The sequence below is a fragment of the Lygodium microphyllum genome, chromosome 2 (genome assembly GCF_053477565.2).
Source record: "Lygodium microphyllum isolate KBCC chromosome 2, Lygodium_microphyllum_v1.1.10, whole genome shotgun sequence".
In the NCBI taxonomy this organism is placed as follows: Eukaryota; Viridiplantae; Streptophyta; class Polypodiopsida; order Schizaeales; family Lygodiaceae; genus Lygodium; species Lygodium microphyllum.
The window spans coordinates 73,185,187-73,212,470 of NC_141136.1; positions in this window are offsets into that span (position 1 = coordinate 73,185,187).

A 27,284-nucleotide genomic window follows, 5' to 3' on the forward strand; every position below is an offset into this window, starting at 1 on the left:
TTTGTATTCCAATGCCACTTGGCATTGGGGGGTGTTGAGAGTATAGGCATATGAACCCTTCTTATGCAGGAGTGGATAAGGGTTGGCAGGTGTGAATTATGCTAAGGGGAAGGGGAAACCCTAACCCTAGCCAGTTGGGGCTATATAAACAACCCAAGGGTCTACATAAACTTTTGAGTGAGAGTGACCCAAGTTGTACTTTCATGAGCAACCGAATAAGCAAGACTTGTTCTTGTACTTGTGAGCTCTTCTCTCCCTCTTGTGCACACTTCAATCCTTGCTTCCACTTTGCTTTTCCATAGAGGGTCATGTGGGTTTAAGTGTGAGGCTCTTTCAAGTTCTTCTCTCATAAGTTGTGAGAGAAATCTCCTCGCTCTCAAAGAGCACTTTCCATGCTCATAATAGTTACTCAATTCCCACTAGATTTTAGGTAAATTCTTTTTGTAGTAAAGGTTGATTGATAAGGTCTTGGCTTATTGCTTTGAGAATGCTAACTCCAAATACTTTGGCTTCTCTTCTACAAACTAGTGCTCTCCTTCACAAAAACAACAACCAACAATATGATCAATATAAGCTTTTATGAAGCTATTGCAAAAGTTAACTTCACCATTAATTGTGACTACACATGATGATCTTTTGCATTGAGAATCTCCATTTGTAGCTCTAAAGAATCTACTTCTTGATTTTGTTAACAATAGTGCTAATACTACTCCTTTAAGGATGCCACAAATGGCTCCAAAAAATAAGCTACTTTCCACATGAGAATAGATTTTTTTAGCATACCTAAGGAGACTAGATTGGATATGAATTCAGTCAGGTCTAGTCTTAAAGCCATCAAGGTAGCTCTGAAACCACAAAACCATGATGATCACTCTCCAATAGTCAGGATTGGAATATGTAGACATGCCTTAATAAATACACTGCTTCCTTTTTCCACTGTCTCTTTTTTTCATATTTTTATTTTTTAAATATAGATAATAAAATGTTTTTCTGCCTTTTTTTCAATATACTTTGAGATCTTGTGTAGGTTCTCATACCCAATAATCTTCAAGACATTAGAGTATGTTGTTACCAAGATTATCCACTAAAAGTTTTGATGTCATTCTTTATCCAATGCCTTTTCCATTTCTTTCACATTTGTTTGGAGCTTATCTCAAAGGCAAATAAATCTCAAACCATGCCAAATGAATTTCCAACCCTAAATATCTTTACAATCTTCTATGGCTATTTATGTAGTGCATCTACCGAAAAACATCTTTAGAATCTCCTATACATGTTCATGTAGTGCACCTACCAAAATTTTCCTTTCTTGATGGACAATGAACTCAGAAAATTATGCTTTTGTGAAAATGCAAGGTGGAAACAATGTTGTGCAATTAAATAATTGATGCAACGTACAAAAAGGTTACATGCCTAAAAACAAATTCATGCCTATCTAGCTACAGGCCCCGTGCATCATAGTACAATATAGATGCACAATTCCTTAACTAGATTTAGGATCCTTAACCTCACCTCTCATCACCCATTGAAAGAAAGGTAGTTGCTCTTCATTCCATTGGCCCAAAGCTTACAATCTACCCAGGAAAAGGTGCTCCTTCTGTTGTCAACTAAAGAGAATAACCCATCTCCTAACAATTAATAGAGTATTACATGACCCTTAATCTCTCCTTTCACCTCTCCCACTCATCTTCAGGTTTCTAACTCGGGACTAAATATCCCCAAATGATGTCTACAAAAAGGAACAATGTGTGCTCAATAAAGGTGCCCTATCATCATGATCATGAAATCTAAGATTTCTTGCATATAGTTATAGTACATTGCATGCCGTGCAGTTCTCAGCTATGGTACATATACCGGTATCAACCCATCCCCTGGCATGGTAGCAAATGTGAAAGAACGATAAATGACCCTCGAGTGCAACAAATCCAACAAGCAATGTAACATGAGGTGCTTGTGAACCCATCTTCTTGTGATTGTACTAAGAGAACTGCAAGAAGATATACCTGATCCATGACGTCCAACAACTCTAATCAAAATGTCTAGCATGAATCTATCAAAATAAATACCAATCTCGACCATTAAGATCAAGTGTGTCAAGTAAGGAAAATTGAGGATGACAAAAAACCCTAGTAAGTACTCATAAAAAATCTAAGCTATAAAGCAACAAAACAAACGATCACACAAGCAAATAAGCACATAAAATCTTACCTACCACTGCCAACACTTGACAACATCACCTCCACAACTCGTAGTTGCCCACCCACATGTATCTTCTCTGCCACCTCCATTGCGTCGCTTTGGGAGCATCATGGATAATGCAAGCTACGACATCTTTGGCGATCTCTATCATGCGTTGTAATAGCTCGTTTGGGATGACCGCCCCGCTCAGCTGATGATTTTTAATAGTTGCGAAAGCGGATTGGTGGAGACGGCAGAGAAGAAACATCTGGATGGGCAACTACGAGCTGGAGCTGACGGCTAGCATGCATGTGCCACAATGCCGCTCTGGAAGTAATAGCGAATTATGATCGTCGCTAGCTTTTACGGTACAACAGAGATCAGTTGCTTCTGATCCGCACGGGGGTTGTATACGTATTGCAGGCGATATTGGCATGATGATCCGGATCCACGTGCCAAATCTCCCCCCACGAGTGCACAAATCGTGCGTTATTCAAAATCAGGGATTATGAGTGCATGCATCCTTGTCCGTGTGCGAACAGCTTCTTTCAAGTTAATCTTGCTGTATGTAACGCAATTCAATATCCAGCCATAACGCATGTTAATCTTGCTGTATCCGTAACGCGTGCGACAAAATGATAAGAGGGGAGGTCGTGTTACTTTTTTCAAGGCTAATTAGCACTGGTATATTCCTACTGAATAAGGATTCATATGTGTAGGGTCTAGGTTCCAGGGTCTCAAAGGTCCTCATCCATTTCTTCTTAATGTCGTCTAACTTTGTGTAATAAATAGACTCCATTTGTCCTTGTCGGTTTGAGGGTTGATGATGCCAGAAGTTGATGCTCTACCTTTCATTTTAAAAGCTAGTGACTTTTTACGGACTCCCCAAGTGCCTCACTAATGTTTTTCTTATCAAAGCTCAATGTTTCTAGCTAATGCTTTGTCTATTTCCTCACCCTTTAAGATCGTTTATGGATCCAATTATTACATCCTTGAGAGTTGGTTTCTCTACACCTTTTATTATTTTATACATACCTCACACAGTTGTCGCATAGTCCTTAATTGTAGTGTATTCATTTTAGGTCAAATTCAATGGCTCGACTATCAAACCATCTATATACCTAGCCTCAAAAATAGCCTTTCATGCTCAAGAAGTTAGTTGAATCTTCTTGCTGTATCTAGACTCCTAAACCAGTGTGGTCCTTTCTTACCAAAGCACAACCCAACAACTTATGTGGTCCTCCTACTAATTGTAGGTCTTAACCTTACAAACCAATGTGGAGTGCTCAACAGAATTATAGGGATCATCAATCATCCTATAGTTCTCAAGTTTCTTGAAAACACATGGTTCTTTGGTCACTAGATCTAATCCTTAGCCACTTAAGAAATTAGGTGCATGCTATCCATGACTTTGCATGGTGAAAAGGTTATCTAGCAACTCAATAGTAAGATATCAAACATGGAATCTTCTCATGTTCTTGCAACTCAAGCACTACTGATGATATTCATGATACTATATGTCATTGTGATAGGGATGTGAAAGCTCATGCATAATCACATAGTAGCTCAAATATTATGAAAGGAACTCCAGATATTTCCTAGATTTAATGTGGCACGTTGCAACCAAATTACTTCTAATGTGTATTGCCTATTGTAAGTTTATATCATACTTTTTTATTTTGATTATCTTGAATTTCTCTTTCTTTGTCTTTGTTTTTGTGTAGAGAGAGGAAGGGAAAGGAAGTGGAAGAGAAGACCAAAGAAAAAATCAACCCAAGGACAATGTATTTTTATTTCATCCCTTCTTCTTTTTTTCAAAATGAGCATATTAATCATTTTCTCAATCTTCTTTTAGGATTTAGGTTTAGTATTTAGGTGTTATTGTGTGTGGGGTTTGCTAGCTATAGAGTAGCAATGTTATTTGAGCAAGATTGTGTTTATGGATGTGTTTAACAATGTAGATAAAGTATACTTACCCAAGGTATTAAATACACTCATAAATGTGGTCTAGATTGCAATATTACTATGTGCTCTATGGCAAGCTTTTATGAAGTCTTTACTATAGCATGTTGTTGTGGAGCCTTTACTATATTTTAATTTTTTAGTTTTGGCTTCCCATTTATTTTTGGGCTTGGTTTAAGAATGAGAGAGGCACATGTCTTGTATATCTTGTGATAGGCACCATACTCCTTTGCAGTGCACTTGTAGGTTCAACAATTCATTACATATAAAGGTGGAACGTACTTACTTCGCTTATGATGCATACTTCATCTTTGGGAGATTGTAATCCTCCTCCATGATATGTCCTTCTTGGGGAGAGAACTGCACTATATTAGTGATGCTTACGATTTGAGGATGCTTCTTACATATTTTTTAGATTTTATTATGTCTCTTTTTTGTTAAGGTAAGCTAAATCTAGCTTGCCATATTGTACCTCTATTTTGATAAATTTTGCACAATCTTTATGGAGTCGAATCTGGCTTTAAAATATATGTAAAATTTGAAAGATATAATTCAACAGCCTTTTTTAAACCATTTCCTTATTTTTATGGTTCATTATTAATTTTTCTAAAACATTGCCTGTATTAATAACTAATGATTAAAACTAGAGATTTTTTATTTGGATAATTACAATTATAATTTTGTAACCAATAGGTTATTGCATTTTCTTTTTTTATTAAGTAGTAAGTTTATTTTTATATTCATATACATACTTAAAGTCTAGTAAAAATTTGTGTGCTTACTATGCATACTATACAACTGCGCTTAGACACAAGCCATTTGGCATATGCATAACTAGGCATATAGATGCATCTATAATGGGTGGTCTTGTAGTTCATAAACGGATTCTATTGGGCTATGTATAAGGCTAATCATCATTCCCTTATATTATAAGGTGAGACATTGTAGCAGCTAGATCATTTGAGTCCACAAGTGGGCTCACTTACCATAGGTATCTTATTTTATGTCTGCTTGTATATTTATACCTTTGTATAAATGGAATATGACTATAAGGGATGAAGAGAATAATGATGTTAGTTTTCAACATGTAATTTTTTAAAAAAATGTTTGTATACCCATTAGTATAAGTGTTGTAACATGCACCAATATATGGGCCAACATTTATTCATGCAAATACCTATCCATATTTTGATGTGTATACTATCGCAAACCTAAAATGCAAATACCAATTAGCCATTTATTGAGGCTTACGTTGAAGCTTCTAGAATATACTTACACTTGAGAGTTTCCTTATCTAGTCATTTTCGAGTCATTAAACTTTGATGTAAGAGTTGCAAGCCTTTTTTTTTTCTTGAATTTTCACGTCTATGCTTGGTTTCAAATAGTTTATAAATACAATGTAGATGGAAAGTAGAAGAGAATTATGTACTTTTTTTGAAGTTGTTTTTTGGAGAGAGAGAGAGAGGATTTGTCAAGAATGCTACTTAGAAGTTGATTCCTTTGCTTGAGAGCAAGCATACCTTACCATGAAAATGGGTTTACAAGATTGAAATGAATCCATCTGATGCATCGCCTAAGTATAAAGTAGCATTAGGGACATGGAGTTTATACCGATGGATATCACAATAAGTTTCTTGCATCAGGATATTTATATGTAACATGTAGATGCCTTTGTTGTGGAAGGCAAGGAATAGTTGGTATGCAAGCTCCATAAGCTCTTATATGGATTGAAACAAGCTCCCAAGGAGTAGTACCATAAGTTTGATGCCTTCTTGAGGTCTGAAGGATACACTAGTAGTGAGACAAATTACTGCTTATACACATGGAAGGTTATGGATGATAGACTTATGATCTGCATGCTTTATGTGTAGGACATGTTCATTGCTAGAAAGTCACTCATAAATATGCCAGATACATTGAAGGAAAGGTTGTAGGAAACATTTAACTTGAAAGGCTTGAGAAATATAGGTCACATTCTTGGACTGCATATATTATGTAAAATAGAGAAGAGAGAATTCTCTATTTGTTTCAAAAGGATTATAACAAGAAGGCACTTGAGTGTTATCAATACTCCATTTCCTCCATATTTGAAACATAATGAGGATCACATCCCGAAATTAGATAAGGAAAATGCTAAAATTTCCATGCTTCATTATGCATTGGTGGTTAGCAGCTTGATATATGCTATAGTTTCTACAAATCTAAATATTGCCTATGAAGTCGGAGTGGTAAGCATGTTTGTGGAACCCTAGCAAGAAGAATTGAGAAGTAGTGGAAAGTATCATGAGATACTTGAGTGACACTAGAGCTACGTACATATGCTTTGGAACGAAGGATGCATCTATCTTTGGGTATGCACATGCTGATTTTGTAGGAAATGTAATGTTGGAGCTATACATAGCTCACCCTATCTAGACTAGGTCTCACCTATATATATGTGGATTGTGATCAATATCATATAGTCTTGGGGAGTGTACATGGTCTCTCTCTCTCTCTCTCTACATATATTCTCTCTACATCTCAATATGGTATCAAAGCTATCACAATAAGCTATAACTAATTCCTTGAAGAAGACAATGAGAAAGTATATCCATATAGTATCTCTTGAATTCTTGATTCGTGTTCTTTTCAAGCTTAAATTTGATGTATTGTGTATGTTATGAGCATCCTATATTTTGAATTTTAAGCAGAGAAGAAGTTCACTCGATTATCCTTTAGATTGCAGATATATTGAATTGTAGATATGCCTTGCTTGGACACCCTAAAAGTTGATATTTGGAAAACTCTTAAGAAAACACCATTCTCAAGAACACCATTCTCAAATTGGAGTTCTGTGTCACAAGATTTCGAAAGGACTCACAAGCTTTTTTCCTAGCAAATCCATGCTCAATTTGGAGTTTTATGTTAAAAGTTATGTCAATTCAAGTAAATTGGACTTGAAATAGGGAAACAAACATGACAAAAAAATTTAATACATACTTTTAGGACACAGGTTTCATCATGATTACTCACTTTTGAGGTTCCATTTCTCACATACCTTTCATCTATTTAGGATTGTTTTATTCTCACCCACATTTTGTCTATTTTGGGCCACTTTATTCTTGCCCACATTTCGTCTATCTTGTGCCACTTTATTTTGGCATATGCTTTTTGAACTAAATGTCTTTGTTTATAGCATGGCTTCTAGGTGTGACTTGTTGTGCTGCACTTTCGTCATCATTTTGTATATTGTGTGCAAATTTTGTGTTCTCATATTTTACGTATTCTCTTAGCCAGATATGTCAAATTCTATAGTCGTCAATGGATTTCCTTCTGGACAATGTTCTATCCCTCACTTTCAAGGATAAGGATTCCTTGGATAGAAAGTAAAGATGCTGCTAATTCTTGAAGGCAATGACTTGCATGTTATTGCTCTTGGTAATTATGAATGTCCACCTCAACCAATTGGTGAGACTCATAATAATACTCTTATAAAACTGAAGGACACCTACTTTGAAGAATGACAAACTGCTTATAATGAGTGGGCCACAAGCTTATAATGACAAACCTACACGACAAAGCAACTTGTTGGTACATTCTTTCAGCTCTTTAAGAATCTCTGGTGCTTGATGTATGTAATCTTTCAACCTCACAAGCTATATGGGATTATTTGATAGAAAAATTTGAGAAGAAATCTATTACAAGAGTACTTTATCTTGGTAATCAGCTCACTGCGTTACAATACAACATTGGAAGTTCTATAACAATACATGTCAAATCATTCAAGAACATTATTAATCAACTTGTTGCTATTGGTGATGCCATTCCACGAAAGAAATTGGTTACACAACTTGTTGGCATTGTAAAGGATCTTGCTTATGATAATATTGTTACCATATTATCTAATAAATATGGGATCAATTTTGATTAAAGCTTGTATATCTTTGATTGCATATTCACAACGACATGAATGATGACACATAAATCAAGAAACAACTATGATCTCACAAGAGGACACATAGTCAGAACAAATCAAGCAAGCTTTACTTGCTCGAAGGCATCCCTTTCCACACTTTACACATAGGAGTCATCATGGTGGTAGCTTCTCTTGTCTCAAGTTTCCTAATAGACATTGTTCTTATTGCAATAAAAATGGTCACACTACAGATGGTTGCTAGACAAAATAATATGATGAAGAATATGGTATTATAAATTAAAAAACATGTTTATCTAGAGATTATTCTCCTTAATGACTACTAAAAAAAGAGTGATAATCCAACCTATCTTTGTTTCAAGAGGTGTTTTGATTTAGATCAGAATAGAGAACATGTTGTTATATATGACAACACAGTTGAAGAAGCAAATTGTGTGGGTTGTTCTATATTGTTAGAAAGGATACTTCATGTTCGTGATGGATCTCTTTTTATTATTGATTCTAGGTGCTATGAAAAACATGACATATTAGTCCCAATGGTTACATAATTATCATTCTAATCCTATAATGAAATTGGTTTATCTTGCTAATGACACAACCTGTTAAGTCAAAGGTATAGATGATTTATATCTTGGTACTCTTTCTTGAACAAAAATTTAGTGCAGAGTTTTACATGTACTAGATCTACAAAGGAATCTTCTGTTAACTGCACGAGACTTGTGGATCTTGGTCTCTTTGTCAATTTTGACCATACCAAGTGTCGCATTGAGAAAGATAGCCAAATCATAGCTGTTGCTCCTTAAAATGATATTGAGTTATCTTTAAATGAAGATGTTGTAAATGTTGTTATAGCTCATGGCAATCTTAACAGCAAAATATGGCATCATCGCTTTATTCACTATGCTTTTTCTAAGCTTGTTGATCTTTATCAACACGACCTTGTTCAAGGTATGGAATTCAAAGCTTGTCCTCACATGGGTATTTGTGAATATTTTGCACTCAAAAAACATTTTTTAAAACCCTTTTCCATTTTTACCGCAACTTATTCAAGAGATTTGCTTGATCTTATTCACAACACTGATATTTGTGGACCTTTTTCTCCATCGAAATCTCAAGATGGGTATTTTATGACAAAATCATTGAAAATGTATTCTCCACCATTATCATTGCAAAGTTTTTTTATGATTATTGTAATAATCAAGGTATTTAACATGAATATATTGTTCCCTACTCTCCTCAATAGGATGGTATTATTGAACGTAAAAACGTGACTATCCTCACAATGCCATGTGATGTATGCTCATTCACTCTAGTTTATCTTGAAGTTTTTGGGCTAAAGCAGTCTTAACAATAGTATTTATGTAAAATCATCTTCTTACGACTACTCCCTTTGGTAAAATATCGATTATTACTTTGACAAGTGAAACTCTTTTTTTCATATTTTTGAACTTTGGATGTATTGTTTATATTCATGTATCCAAAGAGACTCGTAGAAAACTTGATCCTCCTAGTCTGAAAGTTATTTTAATTCGATATTCAAAATTTTCTAAGGGTTATAAGTTTTATGATCCATTCTCCAAGAAGGTAATAATAAGTCGTGATGCAATTTTCAATGAGCAACTTATGGGCACCCTATGGTCTCAGGAGGATGTTAGGAGGACGTGGTCAGTATAGGACATTGATGATACAAAGCATTGCTTTTCCTTTTCTATATGATGATGAACCTCATTTACAAGATAATATTGACTCTTCAAGTCAGGATTCACAACCTATGCCTATTATTGCTAATGATGACCTTGGTGTTAATTTTTCAATTGATAATGAGCATGCTACCTCTCATGTTTATGATGTTGATATTATTGAGAGAATGCTCTCAATATTTGTGAAGACCATATCTCTTATAGTGATGCCATGTGCCCCCTACAAAAGGAACAATGGCATGAGGCTATGGAACCTGAGTATGAATCTTTGCTCTTTAAAGGTACATGGGTTCTAAACTGAGTTACCACTTGGACATACTACTACTAAATGCAAGTGGGTTTATAAGACTAAAACAAAAGTAGATGGAACATTTGAAAAATTCAAAGCAAGGCTAGTTGCCAAAGATTTCTCAAAAATTGCAAGAGTTGATTATCAATAAAATTTCTCAACAATTTTTTTCTATTACCAGTATTTGAGCTACTTTTCTTAATAGAAATTTGAAGGAAGAGATATGCATGGAATAACCAGAGGGATTTGTAGTCAAACATAAGGAAAATCTTGCTTGCAAACTTCATCAAGCACTCTATGGTCTCAAACAATCTTCATGAGATTGGTATCAAAAGATTGATCTCTTTCTTACAAAACAAGGTTTTATCTCTTGTTCTTCAGATCATCCTAACTTATACATCAAGAATTGCAATGAAAGTTTTATTATTCTTGCCCTATATGTGGATGATGCCATACTTGTTTCTAACAATCTCAACTTTCTTCAACAAGTAAAGAAGGTTTTGTCTTGATGTGGTAGATCTTGGAGACATACACTCATGTCTTGGTATTTAGATTCAATGCTATTGAGAAAAGGGTGTTTTACTACTACATTAAAAAAAGCTCATTGAATATATTATTTAGAAGTTTGGTTTGGGCTGTGCATGTTAAAGATCGCGAATCTAGAGCATGGCAGCTATGGAGGTTGGAAGATGAAGACCAGATTCATAATGACATGGACAATTAATAGACCAATTGTTACACAAGTAAATTAGGTTCCAATATGGAAGCTTGGACTCATAAACACAATCTTGTGTAAGAGACTAACAATAACAATGATACTAAATCGAAAGTACAAAGCATCATGATATTGCATTACTCACACTGAAAGTGATAGTTAAGTATAATGCTTTATAGTAGTTGGGTTAATCCATTCTCCTCACTGTGCATATGGGATTCAGGAGATCTTTTCCTGGATCATACATCATTTGTCATTTTTCAACACCCCCTCAAATGATGAGTTCCTACACTTATTGGCTTTTGCCCCCCCCTACGAGATAACATGGCCTGGGAGACTAGCTCATAGGCACCCTGGTCAAGTCAAAGCTTGAAACTTAACATCTTTGGTAAGGGTTTTGTTTTACAAAGAAAATCCACTAAGGGAAACAAAAAATCCACCATGGAAAAAATAACTTCTTCAAAACAATCTGTCAGAGCTTTTGCTGATGGCAGAAGCATCTTCTTCTTTTTTTTCTTCTTCTTCTTCTTCTTATTCTTCTTCTTCTTCTTCTTCTTCTCTTTCATTCATGAACAAATTTTGGTGGTTACCATTCTGCATTTGTTGTGCTCTTTTATGGTGGAAACATTCATTGGCTATATGGCCAGTCTTACAACAATAATGACATGTCATCGAATCTTTGTCGGAGTTGAATCCTCTGCCTCTTCCTTTGGATCCAACAGCTCCTTTGGTGTATAAGAAATTTTCCCTAGATGATGGGACACCATCTTTTGCATTCTTGTTCTTCTATTTATTCTCTTCATCAAGAAGAGAGTGCTCAATATCTTTAAGTGAGAGATTTGGAACATAAGATTCTCGTATGGATACTTATTTACACTTGCAAGCAGTATGGCTATTGCTTCATCTTCATCAATATTCTTCTTAAGAGCTGCAAGCTGGGTTTTTAGGCTCTTGAACTTGTTAATGTGTATGATCATGGAAGCATTATCTTTTATATCCAGTTTATAAAACTGCATCAGTAACTTTACCTATGAGTTCTTTTCTTGGGTACCAAACATCTTGTCAAGTTCCTCTCAAGCAGTTCTAGCATCTCTAATGCTAGAGATATGATGTAGCACATCATCACTTAGTCCCTAGGAAATGATACCTAGAGCCTTGTTGTTCATATTTTTCCACTCTTTTGTCTTGAACTGGTTGGTCTTCTTCAACAAACCCATCTTCATCATCTTCCTTCTTACTATCTGCATCATCCTCAAATAAGTCCCACAAGTCCTTTCACATAAGGCAATGCATGGTCTTCTCCTTCCAATCATGAAAGCCTTCTCCATTAAACTTAGCTATTTGCTCAAGTTCAGACATTTTGAAGGTCTTACCACGAGTGTACTCGAGCAGTGTCTATCCTTTTACAATGAGATTGAAGCTTACAAGAGATTTAATTAGCTCAAAATTCCATAATTAAAAATATTCATGTTTGTCATTGCAAAAACCGAAGTAAAACCATCAAATGAATTGTTCTAAGATGTGTCAAGAAACACAGGTGCCAAGAAACACTAGGTTAGTATCAAGAGATATTAGCTTGATTTCAAGCTTGATGTCGCTTGATTTTAGGTGGTCTTCTTGAATTTAGGTGAGTTTCTCTTGAAGTTGCTCCTGCTGGAATTGATCATATCTAAATGATAGGAACTTCATTTGACTAAGAAGGATAAGAAATTGAAGAGATTTTTGAGCTTGAAGTTCAAGGCTATGGAGTCTCTGTTATAGGATTTCCTGCACATCTGGTTTTTTTCTTATAATAGGAGCTATAGTGGATCATTTGCTACAATATTTATGTGGGAGATAGCTTATGTATAGGCCTTCAAAAGCCCTATATGCATAGGTTGAATCGTGGCGTGCAGAGGTAGATCAGACCGTATGATACGAATTTGGTGGTACAAAATTACATCGACGACAAAATCATGTTGGTTGCTCCGTGCATCAATCAGCTCAATTTTGTGATGGGATGAAGTGTCTTGAACTACAGAGCAACTCTCTAACAGAAATCAAGCTGAGATATGGTCTATGGAGATAGTTATGAAGAATCCAAGTGTTGTAGGTTGAGTCTGGCTATGGCTGCTGAGAGCTAAAAAGATGAGTGGGTTGCCTCTTATCCATCCAGCCTCCAATCCTCACTAAGAGAGCTAAAGAAGGGTACCACCTAGTCAAAGGGAGGATGGGCTAGGACATCCCTTTCCCAAGTGAATGAAAAGAACCAAAACACAACTTCACAAGAGAGAATTTGTAGCCCATCTTAAGGGAAATGAAGATGATGGAAGGTTACGAGAGGTGATGGCTCCTAATTTCCTCATGATCATATATATAACATGAGAAAATAAGGATTCCCCACCAATAGAGCATATGGAAAGTCTTACTTAATAAGTTTAAGTATGAATGTAGAGGAAAAATTAGAAGAGAGTACATATGATCTGGACACCATATGATCTAGACATCATATTAGAATATGAGAGAGAGGGAGAGAGATGAGAAGAGAGGAAGACAAGAGGAGAAGAGGTAGAGGAAGCTTGCCATTATGTATTCATGGAATGATATATAAAATAAGAGACTAGCTCATAGCTTACCTCAAAGAGATAGACTAGCATGAGGGTGTTGTATAATGTGCTCTTAGTGGCTCCCCTTTGGGCTTGGTGATCTAGAGTGCTCTGATGTGCTTGTGATTGTGTGTCTTTACATCTCCATGGGCACCTTATATAGCCTCCATGAGGGATTAGATTAAGCTAATCTTCTTTATTAGCATAATCCTAGATGATGTATGACATCTTTGATAATATGGAGAATAGTGGATGGGATAAGTCCCCACCTTGGTCATCATACAAGAAGCCAAAGGTGGTGGTAGACAAGTTAGAGAAAGGGATCTAGATTACAAGAGGTGGATGTCCAAAGAACATTATTATAATATATTTACAAGAAGGATAAAATGGAAAGTTGATGTGATAAGGGTGAAAGAGAGAAGAAAATTGCATGCAGTCAGTTTGCACTTTTGTAACTTCACATCGGTGAAGAATCTGAAAAAAGTTTATTGTGCAACTTTGTAGACATGGTCGAAACCGATCAAGCAGCACAAAAATTTTCTTGAAATTAGATTTCCCCTAAGATTTATTAAAATGATTGAAAATGGTTTCCAAAAGATGCTTTGACTTTAATTCCTTATATATATATATATAAATACATATAAGCATGTGACAAAGGAAGTCCATGCTTGCAAGCTTTTGTGTAAGATCCAAATGAAACCATGATGTGAACATCAACTTGTGTATAAGGGTAAGGTGTCCTCTAATGATGGTGACAGATCCCAAATCTTGGTGACACAGGTCAAACCCAAGTGTAGTTGGAGATTAGTCCTTTGAAAAAAATCTATGCATTCACTCAACCCTTAGGTGTAATTCATTTCCATATTCACTAAGATAACCCATGTCTTTTACCCTTTACATTGACATCCCTCCTACGAACTTGTTTTTCCACTTTCTAGATTTATCATAACCAAGAAGCAATGTAGCATACCTAGTGCTTGAAGAGTAAACCCAAAGTGATAAGATGTAGCGTTTAAGCTATGGGTAAGGCTCTTGATAGGGGTTTTGGCCACATTTTGTGGTAGAAATCCGGTTGTAAAAAACATGGATTAGCTGCCAAAACAGTGAGTGTGAGATTCAAGTGAGGATTGAAGTCATGCATTGAAACTGAGCTGACGGGAGGTCGAGTAGAGCTAAGAGGAGTGAGAGAAGAGTTGAATCATGCTCAATTGAGCTCTGATACCATGTTAAAGATCACGGATCTAGAGCATGGTAGCTATGGAGATTGGAAGATGAAGAAACCAGATTCATAGTGACATGGATAATAAATAGACCAATTGCTACACAAGTGAATTAGGTTCCAAGATGGAAGCTTGGACTCATAAACACAATCTTTTGTAAGTGACTAACAATAACAATGACATTATGACTGAAAGTATAAAGCATCACGATATTGCATTACTCACACTAAAAGTGATAGTCAAGTACAATGCTTTATAGTAGTTGGGTAGTTCCATTCTCCTCACTGTGCATATGGGATTTAGGAGATCTCTTCTTGGAGCATATATCATTTGTCATTTCTTAATAGTGAAAATCCTACTCCTACTCTATATTTGTGAGCTCTATAAAAAACACTCACTTTTTGCAGAATGATGGACAATTAGTATTATAACAACCTTATGCTAATCTTGTTGGATGTCTTCAATTTGTTGCCTTAAATTCTCACCCTGATATTCTTTTTGGTGCAAAATTTTTTGTACAAAATCTTAGTTCTCCATGACTTAAACATTGGTCTACAGCTAAACGAGTTTTGAAGATGTAGATTGGGCAAGCTCTCACTTATCTACGCATTCTACAAGTGGAAATTGTTTATTTATCAATGATTTTCTTGTTTCTTGGACTAGCAAGAAACAAAGTTGTGTTGATGTTTCCACTATAGAGGCTAAATATGTAGCTACAACTTTAGTGGCTCAAGAGTTAGTATGACTTTGACAAGTTCTATCAGATATTGGATATCCTCCTCTCTCTAGCACACCACTTCAATGTGATAACAAAAGTGCTATTAGTCTTACTAAAGACTATGCTCAACATAACAAGTCTAAACATTGTCAAGAATCACGTGGTGGGGGGACTCGCTTGAGCTGTTGCGCCAAACACACACTATATATACAAGAGGAAGCTCACTCAAGAACACAAGAAGAGAGATGGAGGCCAAAACGTTTTCTTGCTAATTTTTTTTCTTCTTCCACACACTATACAATGTACACAAAGTATAGATAAGATACAACATAAAGGAAAGTGGCCTTCTAAGTCAAACAGTGCATAACCGACTACACTAATCGACTGGCGTTATATCTTTGCTAGCTGTAGGTAGTTGTAACAAACTAAATATAATAAGTAATAAGTTAGTGGCCATGTGAGTATAATAATGACCACCAACATGCTAAGTGTAGACATGCGGTCTCATCTAGCCAGACGGTCGATCATCAATGTGTCTGCACGTGTTCACCTTACCATCTCAACACTCCCCCTCAAGCTCAATTCTATCTCTGCAACTCCAAGTATGATTCAGAACTTTTGAAGCTTCTTTTCACCTAATGCCTTTGTGAAAATGTTAGTTATCTGATCATGTGTGCTGACATATACCAAGTCAATCTCTCCTGCAAGTACCTTCTCTCTCACAAAGTGGTAGTGCACCTCGATGTGTTTTGTCCTAGCATGGAACACTCGATTCCTAGCTAATTGTATGCTGCTCATGTTGTCACAATGAATGAGAACTGGACCATCTCCCTGCACATCCAAATTACCTAATGACTTTTGCAGCCATACCACCTCACATGCTGCCATAACAGTACCTCTATACTCAGCCTTTGTACTCAATAAAGCAACTGTAGGTTGCTTTTTGCTGCTACATGTAACTGCTGAACTACCAATGGAAAACATGAATCCACTCGTAGATCTTATGTCTATGTGGGAGCTTTCGCTCAACCGCCAAGACCCATGGACCGCTTATTGCTTTAAGCATTCCAAGCGAGCTCTAATGGCTACCTCTCACATAGCCGATGCATCGTTGATCCTTTGAGTGTAGTGAGCTTACCTTGATGCCAATATGAGTTGCCTTCTCTCTCACACACACCGGTAGCTCCACGATCCTAGATGCTAGCTCAAGCATCCTCAAGACTCCTCCATCTCCAAGCTTCACCCTCTTGATCCCTTACTCTCACACACTCACTCCCTCTCTCAAGACCACACATAAGCAAGAAGAGGAGAAGAAGGGAAGAAGAGAAGAGCTCTTGTTATCCACACACCAAAGAAGAAGGCTTTTGCAAGAGCAAAGGCATCAAGCATCAATTGACGACACCTCACACACCTCAGCAGAACGGTGTTGTGGAACGCAGGAATCGCACCATTGTGGAGATGGCAAGATGCATGCTAAAGGGCAAGGGATTGCCTAACCATTTTTGGGCTGAAGCTGTTAATACTGCAGTCTACATTCTAAATTGGAGCTACACAAAGGCTCTCAAGGGAAAAACACCTCATGAGGCTTACATTGGTAAGAAACCATCTGTCTCACATTTCAGAATTTTTGGATGTGAATGTTATGCACATGTTCCAGATGAGAAGAGAAACAAGTTACAACCAAAAAGCAGAAAATGTATCTTCTTGGGTTATAGTGATGAGCAGAAGGCTTACAAATTATATGACCAAGAGGCAAAGAAGATCATCGCGAGCCGTGATGTGGTGTTCAAGGAGGAGCCGCATACAGTGGAGGAGGAGAAGGCAAGTTCTTCCACTTTATCATCAAGTGAAGAAGTAGTCCACTATGAACCTGTCCCGAGAGCTATCCCTATCCTTAAGGAGGAGGAAGCATCATCTTCAGATGATGAAGAAAAAGTTCACCAACCTGACATCACCCCACCGGAAAAGCCATTGCCGCGCTGGGTGAAGCAGCTCTATGACCACAATAATCCTATGCCTGCATCTGTTGAGGAGAAGGCAGACGGACCAAGGAGGTCTCAGAGAATAGAGGAGCAAAGGAGGGCTTCTGCTCACATAGTCAATATGGCCTTGATGGTTGAGATTATGAGAGAAGTAAAGGAGCCAACTGACTTAAAAGAAGCACTTGCAGATCCATCATGGAAGGCTACTATGCAGGCGGAGTATGACAGCATAATGAAGAATGACACTTGGGACCTAGTGGATCGACCAGCAAAGCGGAAAGTTATTGGCACCAAGTGGATTTGGAAGGTAAAGTACAAGGCTGATGGTACCTTAGAAAAGTACAAAGCTAGACTGGTTGCCTAAGGATTTTCACAAGTTGAAGGGTTTGATTTTCAAGAGTCATTTGCCCCAACTGCCAGAATGACCACTATTCGCACGGTACTTGCAGTGGCTGCCCATAAGAAGTGGCCAGTGTACCAAATGGATGTTAAGTCAGCGTCCTTAAATGGTGACCTCAAGGAGGAGGTGTACGTGGCTCAGCCACCAGGGTTTGAGGCCCCCCATTCTGAGAACAAAGTGTGTAAACTGAAGAAGGCATTGTATGGGATGAAACAAGCCCCTAGAGCATGGTACCAGCGGATAGATAGGTTCTTTTTAAACCTAAACTTCAAAAGATGTGCCTCAGATGCTAACTTGTATGTCTACAGGGATGGTAAAAAGTCTGTAGTGATTGTCCTATATGTGGACGACCTTCTTATTACAGGTGACTATGAAGATATGATCAACCAAACTTGAAAGGCTTTGAGTTCTGAGTTTGAAATGACAGACTTGGGCTTGCTACACTATTGTTTGGGGATTGAAGTCTGGCAAGAGCCAGGAAAGATCTTCATCTCTCAGAAGAAGTATGCATGGGAGATCTTGAAGGCATTTGGCATGACCGAGTGCAAGGAGATAGCTACACCTATGGAGGTGAATGCAAAGTTATCCGTCGAGGATACATCAGCACTAGCAGACATTGGGAGGTATAGGAGGTTGGTCGGTAGTCTGATCTACTTGTGTAACACCAGACCAGATTTCAGTTTTGCTGTTGGTGTTTTGAGCAGGTTCTCAAACAAACCTCATGAGAGTCATTGGAAGGCTGGGATGCGGGTGCTCAGATACTTGAAGAAAACTCTTGACTATGGTATCACATACAGTTTCGGAACTTCTCTTGTGGGGAACTGTGACTCAGATTGGGCAGGAGACATTGATTCCAGGAAGTCAGTTTCTGGTTATTGTTTCTCTTTGGGTTCAGGAATTTTCTCTTGGATTAGTAAGAAGCAACCAACAATGGCATTGTCTTCTACCGAAGCAGAGTACAAGGCAGCTTGTTTTGCTGCATGTGAGGCCGTATGGTTGAGAAGGATTCTATGGCATATGGGAGTGCAGGATGAAGAACCAACTGTGTTGAGATGTGACAATCACACAATCAGAGTTGCATCGCCATTGCCAAAAATCCAGTGTTTCATGCACGCACCAAACATATAGAGATCCAATATCACTATGTGCATGATTTGATGGAGGATGGGATAGTGGAATTGGTCTACTGTCCAACAGAGGAGAATGGAGCAGATATCTTCACCAAAGCACTTACGAAGGATCTGCTTCAAGTTCATCTTCAGAGACTCGGCATTGGGCCGAGGAGATAGTTCACCTATGGGTGGACATTGAGGGGGGGTGTTAGATATGATCAATGCCCCACCCTCATTAGGTGCTACCAATGATCCATGGTGCTCAAAGTTGTAAGGCCCCCATTATGAGGAGAAGCCAAATGTGAGCCCGGACATTGGCTGAGTCCTGACTTGTATATCAGATGAGGTCTATGTGATCGGATGGCAAAAAGGTGACTGTTGTGGGTCTAATCTTTGGGTTAGATGGAGTGGTTAAGCTGGTAGCAACTCGAGGCACATTGCATTGAGTTGCGTGGTAAGGGAGTTAAGTGGGGCCCCTATGGTAAAGGGAATATTCCTTGGAATATTCCCTGGCTGACTAGTGGAGGCTCATATGGTAGGTCGGTCAGCAGGCGGACCTAACGACCTTCGCGGGCTATAAAAGCTAAACCCCTTCGCAGCCATCACTCACTCATCTTTCACCCAGTCAGAGTTGTTGTTCCAGCTAGCCTTAAGCTCTTCACCTATCTTCTATCTAGATTGCCATCTAAGCTTCACACAGTGGAAGCGCACGGGTGGACAGAGCCATCTTTGTATTAGTTGTTTGAAGTTAAAGAATTTACTGATTCTCCTCTTATCTGTTGTGTACTCTCTATCTCTTTCTCAGATTCTGTTCGCTGTGCCGTGTAATATTTTACATTAAAAGCCCTCAACTCTCTCTTCTCTTTTACGAGTGGGGAAAAAGAACAAAGCTCCAAGGGTATTTTGCATGGGGTTTCAAGAGCACAAAGGAAGGGCTTAAGGGGGTTTTTACGATAGGAGGTTTCAAGCCCAAAGGAAGAGCCTTAAGGAGGATTTATAAAAAAACGGGGAGATAAGACCTTAAAGGTCAAAACCCTTTTATGGGGGGAGAAAAGGGGGCTTGTAAAACCTAAGGGGGATTTTTAGGGGGGTACCTTCAAAGCCCAAGGAAAGGGGCTTAAGAGAGATTAAAAGCACGAGGGGGGGGTAATAAGACCTCTAAGCCCCACTCTTATTGGGAGAAAAGGGGGCTTATAGAGCTTTAAACACGAGGGGGGAAGGGGGTAATAAACCCAAAGGAAAGGGGGCTAAGAAGGCCCCCCCTTTGGAAGCTTCTAAGCTTCCAGAAGCTTACGTGGGGGGGGGGGAAAGAAGATTTCGAGGCTGTTTGTTGGTGGCGACCCCGAGGCGGCTGGTGGCTCTGCAGCTCCTCCTCGGCTCAGGTGACCCTCCTCTCTCCCTGAAGTGGCACAAGCACAGGCTTCTCCCTTCGTCTTTTGCAGGGTGGCAGCACGGATAATGGTAGCGCCTGATTCCTTTCCCTTTCTTGTATTCCCCCATGGTTTAAATAGGGGAGGGGAGGGGGATCGTCCCTCTCCTACGTGTCGACTAGCATGGCACTAAGGGTGAGAAAGGTCCACCAGCAAGGATCTTGCTGGACATTCTATTCCCCTCTCCCCCTCCAGCACAATCGTCGGTTGGGGGGGGGGGAGATAAGCAAAAAAAATTCCAATAACCTTAGTAAATTTTCAAAATGCAATATTATCATCCCACTACTTGAAAAAAAAAGGGGGGGTTCATGCGTGTAGTGTTCGGTATTTTACACGTTCATTTCCTCAAGGAGGGCCATACAAAATGATGGGAGTAAATCTGCATGCAGCATTAGCCGAGTCTTAGCACATCCATATATTCCTACATTGATTTTAAAAAAGAGTGGAAAAAGGTGATACTCTGCTGGTGCAGGGGGTTGCCTGAGGAGAGTCCTAAGTAATCTAATATAATTACATGTTGTTACAAACCCGGGGTGGTCTGGGCAGCAAGAGGAGAATTCCATCAAGAAATGGGCCATGGATTCCCATAGATCCTATTCAAAGAAGACGAGTGCTTCCTCTAGTTTTGTGGCATTGATGCTATAGATCTTTGGTAAGTCATATTGGCCATGGATGACAGGGTCAAAATCTACTGCCACCCTCCACTGATATGGTAGATAGGTTGGGTCATTTCATTCAAAGGGTAGGGAACCACAAAACGACATCCACGTATCCACGCTGTCGTTCTAGACTCTTCTTGTCCACTTAGGTTGGGATTCATAGCCTTTCAGTGTGTGGGGCACTCCTCAACCTTGTTTTCCTAGTGATCTTGGGACACTGTCCCCCAAGCCATTGAATGCCTCTTTCTTTTAGTGAGTCATCGGTCACCAAACCTTGTTCCCATAGTGATTACCTTCGTTACTGCTTCAATGGATAGTACTTTTCTTAAGGCCACTGGGTATTGGAAAGTGAAATCAAAGGGTTGGCGGCAATTTTCCCACTGTTCCCAAACTGCCTACTACGTATTCCAATTCAGGAGTGAGCAGTCTCTTTTGAGTGGGACGGGGGGACTGTGGAATTACGAAAGTTTGTGCATGCGCCCTTTTGCGTGCTTGATCCAATATTCTAGCCCTCTTTTTTTTCGCTTCTTCCCTCCTTTCTACTATGGCATCTTGCTCTTGAGGGGGCTCTAGTTGTGATGGGGAAGGTGGTGGGATCCACTCTCATCTCGTTGTGCTCCTTCATGGCTTGACCCTCCTCCTATCTCGTGTGGTTGTTCTTCTTTGAGGAACCCGAGTGTGTCCACTTCTTGTGAGGTTAGGCCTGCCAATAGGAGATAATGCGTTACTCTTCCAGGCTTGGGCCAACCCTACTAGATTGTGGCAGCATATGCACGCATGCTTTCAGTGCCCTATGAGTCATTTCCGGTTTCTTTTTCATTGCCTCTATGGACTCTCCCTCCCTTTGAGTTGAACTCACCACCACCATCTGTTCTAAATTTCTTCACACTTTTCCTTGTTTCATTCTCAACAAGTATTAGTCATTCTTTAAACTTACCAAAAGCTTGAGCCTTATCACGAAGGAAGTACACCCACATCTTCCTACTGTAGTCGTCGACAATCAACATAAAATAAGAAGATCCCCCCAAGGCCTGTGTAGGCATCTTACCACACAAGTCAGCATGCACCAACTCTAGAGGAGCCTGTGCTCTATTCTTGCTTTCTTGTGGAAATGCCTTTCTTTGTTGCTTGCCCATCATACAAGCTTCACATGGTTCCTTCAATTCAGTTATTGTAGGTAGGTGAGCAACCATACCTTGCTTTCGCATCTCCTTCAATACTGCAAATCCGATGTGTCCAAACCTTTCATGCCAAAGCTTACTTGTGCCCACTCCAACGGTGGCTGTAAGAGCACTTAGCGCATATAGGTTGTTCCTTCTTTCTCCTTTGCCAACAATTGTGCCAGCACTATCAATAATTTCTGCACCTATCTTCTTGAACCTCACTTCATGACCAAGATCAGTTATGGCAGCAACTGATAAGAGATTTCTCCTGATTTCGGGAACATACAACACATTTGAAAGCTTTTTGACTTCACCATTTGCAGCAACAGAAGAAATAGTACCTGTGCCCGCAGCAGGGCATTTAGCATCATTTCCAACCGTCACAGTGATGGATTCTTGTAGAGGCTGCATAGAACTGTATAGACCTTTCTTGTTGGTCATGTGATGGGAGGCCCCACTATCCAACACCCAAGAGTCAGTGGTAGATTCTTCTTGCGTCGAGGAGCACACTTCCTCAATGGTCGCCATGAATAATTCCAACTCTGCTTCAGCCGTATTGGCTGTCTCTTTCCCTTTACTTTTAAGGGTACCATTCTTTTCATCTGCCTTCTTGACACGACAATCTGCAATTGCATGTCCTTTCTTCTTACAGTAGAAGCACTCTCCTTGAAACTTCTTCTTGCCGCCCTTCTTCTTTTTGTCACCATCATTTTTGGTGGAGGAAACACCTTTGCCTTTTGCATTGGCAGAGAATGCAGCATCTCCATTGTTGCTTCCTTCTCGGGCTTTCAGCCTCAACTCCTCCTTCATTAATAATGCACAAAACTCCTCAAAAGTCAAAGCTTGAGGTCTCACCTGAGTATTAAGGGCAGTTACTAGTCCATCAAACTTTTGTGGACAAATCCGAAGACATCTCCGAGCTAGCTCTTCGCTAGTCTTTTGTATCCCAGCGCCAGCCATCTGGTCGCGCAGATTCTTAATCCGAGTGATGAATGCTTCAATCGTCTCTGCTTCAGCAAACTTCTCCGCTGCTAGTTGATTCTCCAAGTTTTGAATCCTTGTTTGGTTTCGTGTTTCGTACTGACTCCTTAGTACATTCCAAGCCTCTGACACTTTGGTTGTATACTGAATCAGAGTCAAAACACTGTCAGAACAGCTTGTAACTAAGGCACACAATGCATCTGCATTCCTTCGTTTCCAAGCTCGTAGAAGATCTACATTCGGAGGAATCATCACACTAGGATTTGATGGGTCGGGGGTAGGCTGTGGTTCTGCGTCAGTCCCCAGCACAGTCTCCAGAAGCTCATAAGAATCAATGATAGTTGTAATTTTGAACTTCCACAAGGTGTAGTTTGTACCATCTAACTTGCCTTCGCTGAAGGTTGGTGGACGAATCCTCAGTGTTTGAATAGCCGGTACAGCAGCACCACCTCCTGCACCGCTTCCTGATGCACCAGAACTGCTTCCCGGAGTCGACATCGTTTCTCTTTGCTGTTGAAGCCTTTGCCTCTTGCACGCTCTCCGATCTCTAGAGCCCCCTGGGCTCTAATACCATGTAAAATATTACACGGCGCAGCAAACAGAATCTGAGAAAGAGATAGAGAGTACACAACAGATAAGAGGAGAATCAGTAAATTCTTTAACTTCAAACAACTGATACAAAGATGGCTCTGTCCACCCGTGCGCTTCCACTGTGTGAAGCTTAGATGGGGATCTAGACAGAAGATAGGTGAAGAGCTTAAGGCTAGCTGGAACAACAACTCTGACTGGGTGAAAGATGAGTGAGTGATGGCTGCGAAGGGGTTTAGCTTTTATAGCCCGCGAAGGTCGTTAGGTCGGCCTGCTGACCGACCTACCATATGAGCCTCCACTAGTCGGCCAGGGAATATTCCAAGGAATATTCCCTTTACCATAGGGGTCCCACTTAACTCCCTTACCACGCAACTCAATGCAATGTGCCTCGAGTTGCTACCAGCTTAACCACTCCATCTAACCCAAAGATTAGACCCACAACAGTCACCTTTTTGCCATCCGATCACATAGACCTCATCTGATATACAAGTCAGGACTCAACCAATGTCCGGGCTCACATTTGGCTTCTCCTTATAATGGGGGCCTTACAACTTTGAGCACCATGGATCATTGGTAGCACCTAATGAGGGTGGGGCATTGATGATATCTAACATTTAACACCTCCCTTTCCCACTCAAAAACCCTTGTAAGGGATTCCACACTTTATTTATTCCCCATTTGTGCGAGTCATTATAAGGCCATTAAGCCCCTCCCATGGCTTTAATGGGTCTTATCCGCAAAAGATTTTGAAACACCCCTTCTTTCGAAATCCCTACTTCAAGGAGGGAGCCTTCTAAAACTACATTTGACAGACAGTGCAAGGGAGCGACGGTGGAATTCCAAAGAGGAGTTGCAAAGCTACTTCCACATTCGAAAGACTACAATTGCAATGCCTCCTAAGAAAGTCCAAGGTGCAACCGTCGGCGGGAGGGTCGTCTCCTAGCATCCACGTGGATATCTCACCTCAAGCCTAGGTTTTCCTTCCTAATTTTTATTTGTTATTGTTGTAATTCAATCGTGTAAGGTTAATTGTTAGAAATAGAATATATTTTTGTCCTAGATGCTCACAAAGGAGGAACTTAGTCATCAATACTTTTAAATGAAATATGCAAATTAAAGAAAGCATAAACTCATTTCTAGCAAATAGCTTTATGCATTGAAATGAATTATAATGTAGATTATTGGCCATTAAAATAGTATACTTCGTTTAAGCCTAGATGTATAAACTGCATATCGCACTATTAACCCATATTCTCTCGCAATGAATCATCATGGAAAGTGCAAAGCATGAAATGATTCTTACAATGCATAAATCTAGGAAAGTATCGTTTTTCAACTGCATAAATTATCAAGGAAAAGGTTGCTTGTTTAGCATGAATTTTGTTCGCAAAGTTATAGGAAGATTATTTGGAATTAATCTAACCTATACATGGCCTTAATCGATAAGTTAAGGTTGAAAAATTAATTTACGCATAGACAACGAGTCATGTGAAAATGATCACATAATTATTTTCTAGAGTCAACCGAATTTGTATGAACCTAAAACACCTAAACCGCGGAGTACTCGTTTAGAAAGAGTTGAATTCCAAGAAATTCACTAGGAAATTAACATGTGACCTAATCGTTATGTATCGCTAAAACTGAAACTTCTGTACCTTAAATACTTGCCCACATTCACTAAATGTAGGGGACAGTGAAATGAAATTGGAAAGTGAGCTAGGGTTTGTCCCTAAGAATCTTACAAGATGAAACTTGGAAACCCTAGGTCTAATGATGTCAGCCTAGTAACCTGAAACAGATTGTTTCGTGACTCCATTGTCTCATAATTCGATGCGACACTTGCGCAACAAGTGCAGAGTCATATGATCTTGTGATTGGATCACAAGGGAATGGCCAAGTTCTCGCAATGAAGTTGGCATGTCCTTATGCAAGTTATCTTGCAAGAGGATGAATAATCATCCTAATTTAGTAGTCTTTCTTGAGTAAAGAAGATTGATTGGAAACTAAAGACCACCCGATAAACTGAAGTAACCAATGAACTTAAGGTTTTACCAAGTTGGGTTAATAAGGTACGCCCTAACCCAGGATATAAGGGATCTTGCCAAGTTGTAAGTCATCCCGGATTGAGTGCTGGATGCATTCGAAAGGAAGGATTCATTCCTTAGCAGATTGCCAACAAAAAATGATCAATGGAAATGTTTGTGCTTGCTACAAATTTTAGAGCACTGTTTGGCTTTGTTTGATCAATGAATTAAAAGATAAATGGATATCTATACTTCAGGTTGAAGTCCTGAAGGGAGAGGCAGCTTTAGTTACCCCTGACTGCCTACCTAACCCTAACCAAGGGGGTTGTTAAGCGCGCCGGGCATGTGGACCAAACCCGCTGTGAGAGGTCTCTCCGTTGAGCGCTACTTGGAGCAGGAGGATGCTTCGGTGCCAGAGGGGGCTTTGGCTGTAAATCCCTCGCCTTCCGGGCCCTGCACAAGAGGCTAACGTGACTCGGGATTGGATCTTGAGGCCCGCATACTAGTCTACGGGAAGAAACTTGGATTAGTGATCCCTGTGGATTGTTGGATAGCCTTCGGGTGGATTGTGGATAAGCCTACGGGCTGGACTCTTTGTATTTCAAAGGTAAATAGGATAACTTGTTAATAAGGAACTTATCTGATATTGTTTTTCTATGTCAAGTAATATGATTACGTGAAAGAACTAGTGCCTAATGGGCTAATTAAAGAAGCTGATTGTTACATGTCCAACTAATGTGTTAGGTAATTAAATAACTAAAACAACCCGAGGAAAGTGCAGAGGATGGGCCATAGGTCCGCGTCCTATGGATGGGTGGTCCCAGTTGGCCGGGAACTTTTCTCAAATCACGATGGACAGCAAGAAGATCATCAAAGAACACGAACAACAAAAGCGTTGACCTAGAGTTATGATTGATCCCAATTTATGTTGTTATAGGGGAACGGAATGGGACTATGCCTTATGGCAGAGAGGTTGAGCTATGCATCCCTCTCGTTTCCCATTCTCCTTGAACAAGTGCAGCGTGAATCCACTTCGGATCTGTCGTTTCTGCGTAAAGTAGTTTGCTTGGGTCCGACGTTAGTTGCCATTAGGAAATGACCAATAAGGAAAAGCCCTAATTCAGGTCGATCCTATGTGGGAATGGTCGGAATACTTCCACTACGTGGCAGGCGCGGAAAGCCCTAGATCGCAAACCCTGTAGCATTCCATGGAAGTGCTGGGCAGAGCTTTCTAGACATCCTTTCTGATGGACTGCTAAGACGTGTCTTGAAGACACAAGTGGACACATTACAGTTGGTATCAGAGCGAACCAACAATGAAATTGTTTTATGAAATCTTAATAAGAAGAAGTAAAGCAAATGTTGATGTTCCAAACATTTCCTTACCTTCAATGCTGTCTTGCAGAATTACGAAGCGTGGAACAAGTTCTTAGTATTTCGAATCATGTTTATGACTGCAATGCATTCTCCGCATTACCGACAAAGGGTTGAGATGATGAACATCCTAGAGCAAATCTATAATCCATCACCTTTGTACATGGAACGAAGATGGATGAGTGCTTCAGGAATCTACTATATAGCCGCCCACCAGTTTGCTTATCTACAAACCAACCTAAAGAGGATCAAGTGGTTGGAAGACCTGAAAGCCGTGAAGCTGTTCAT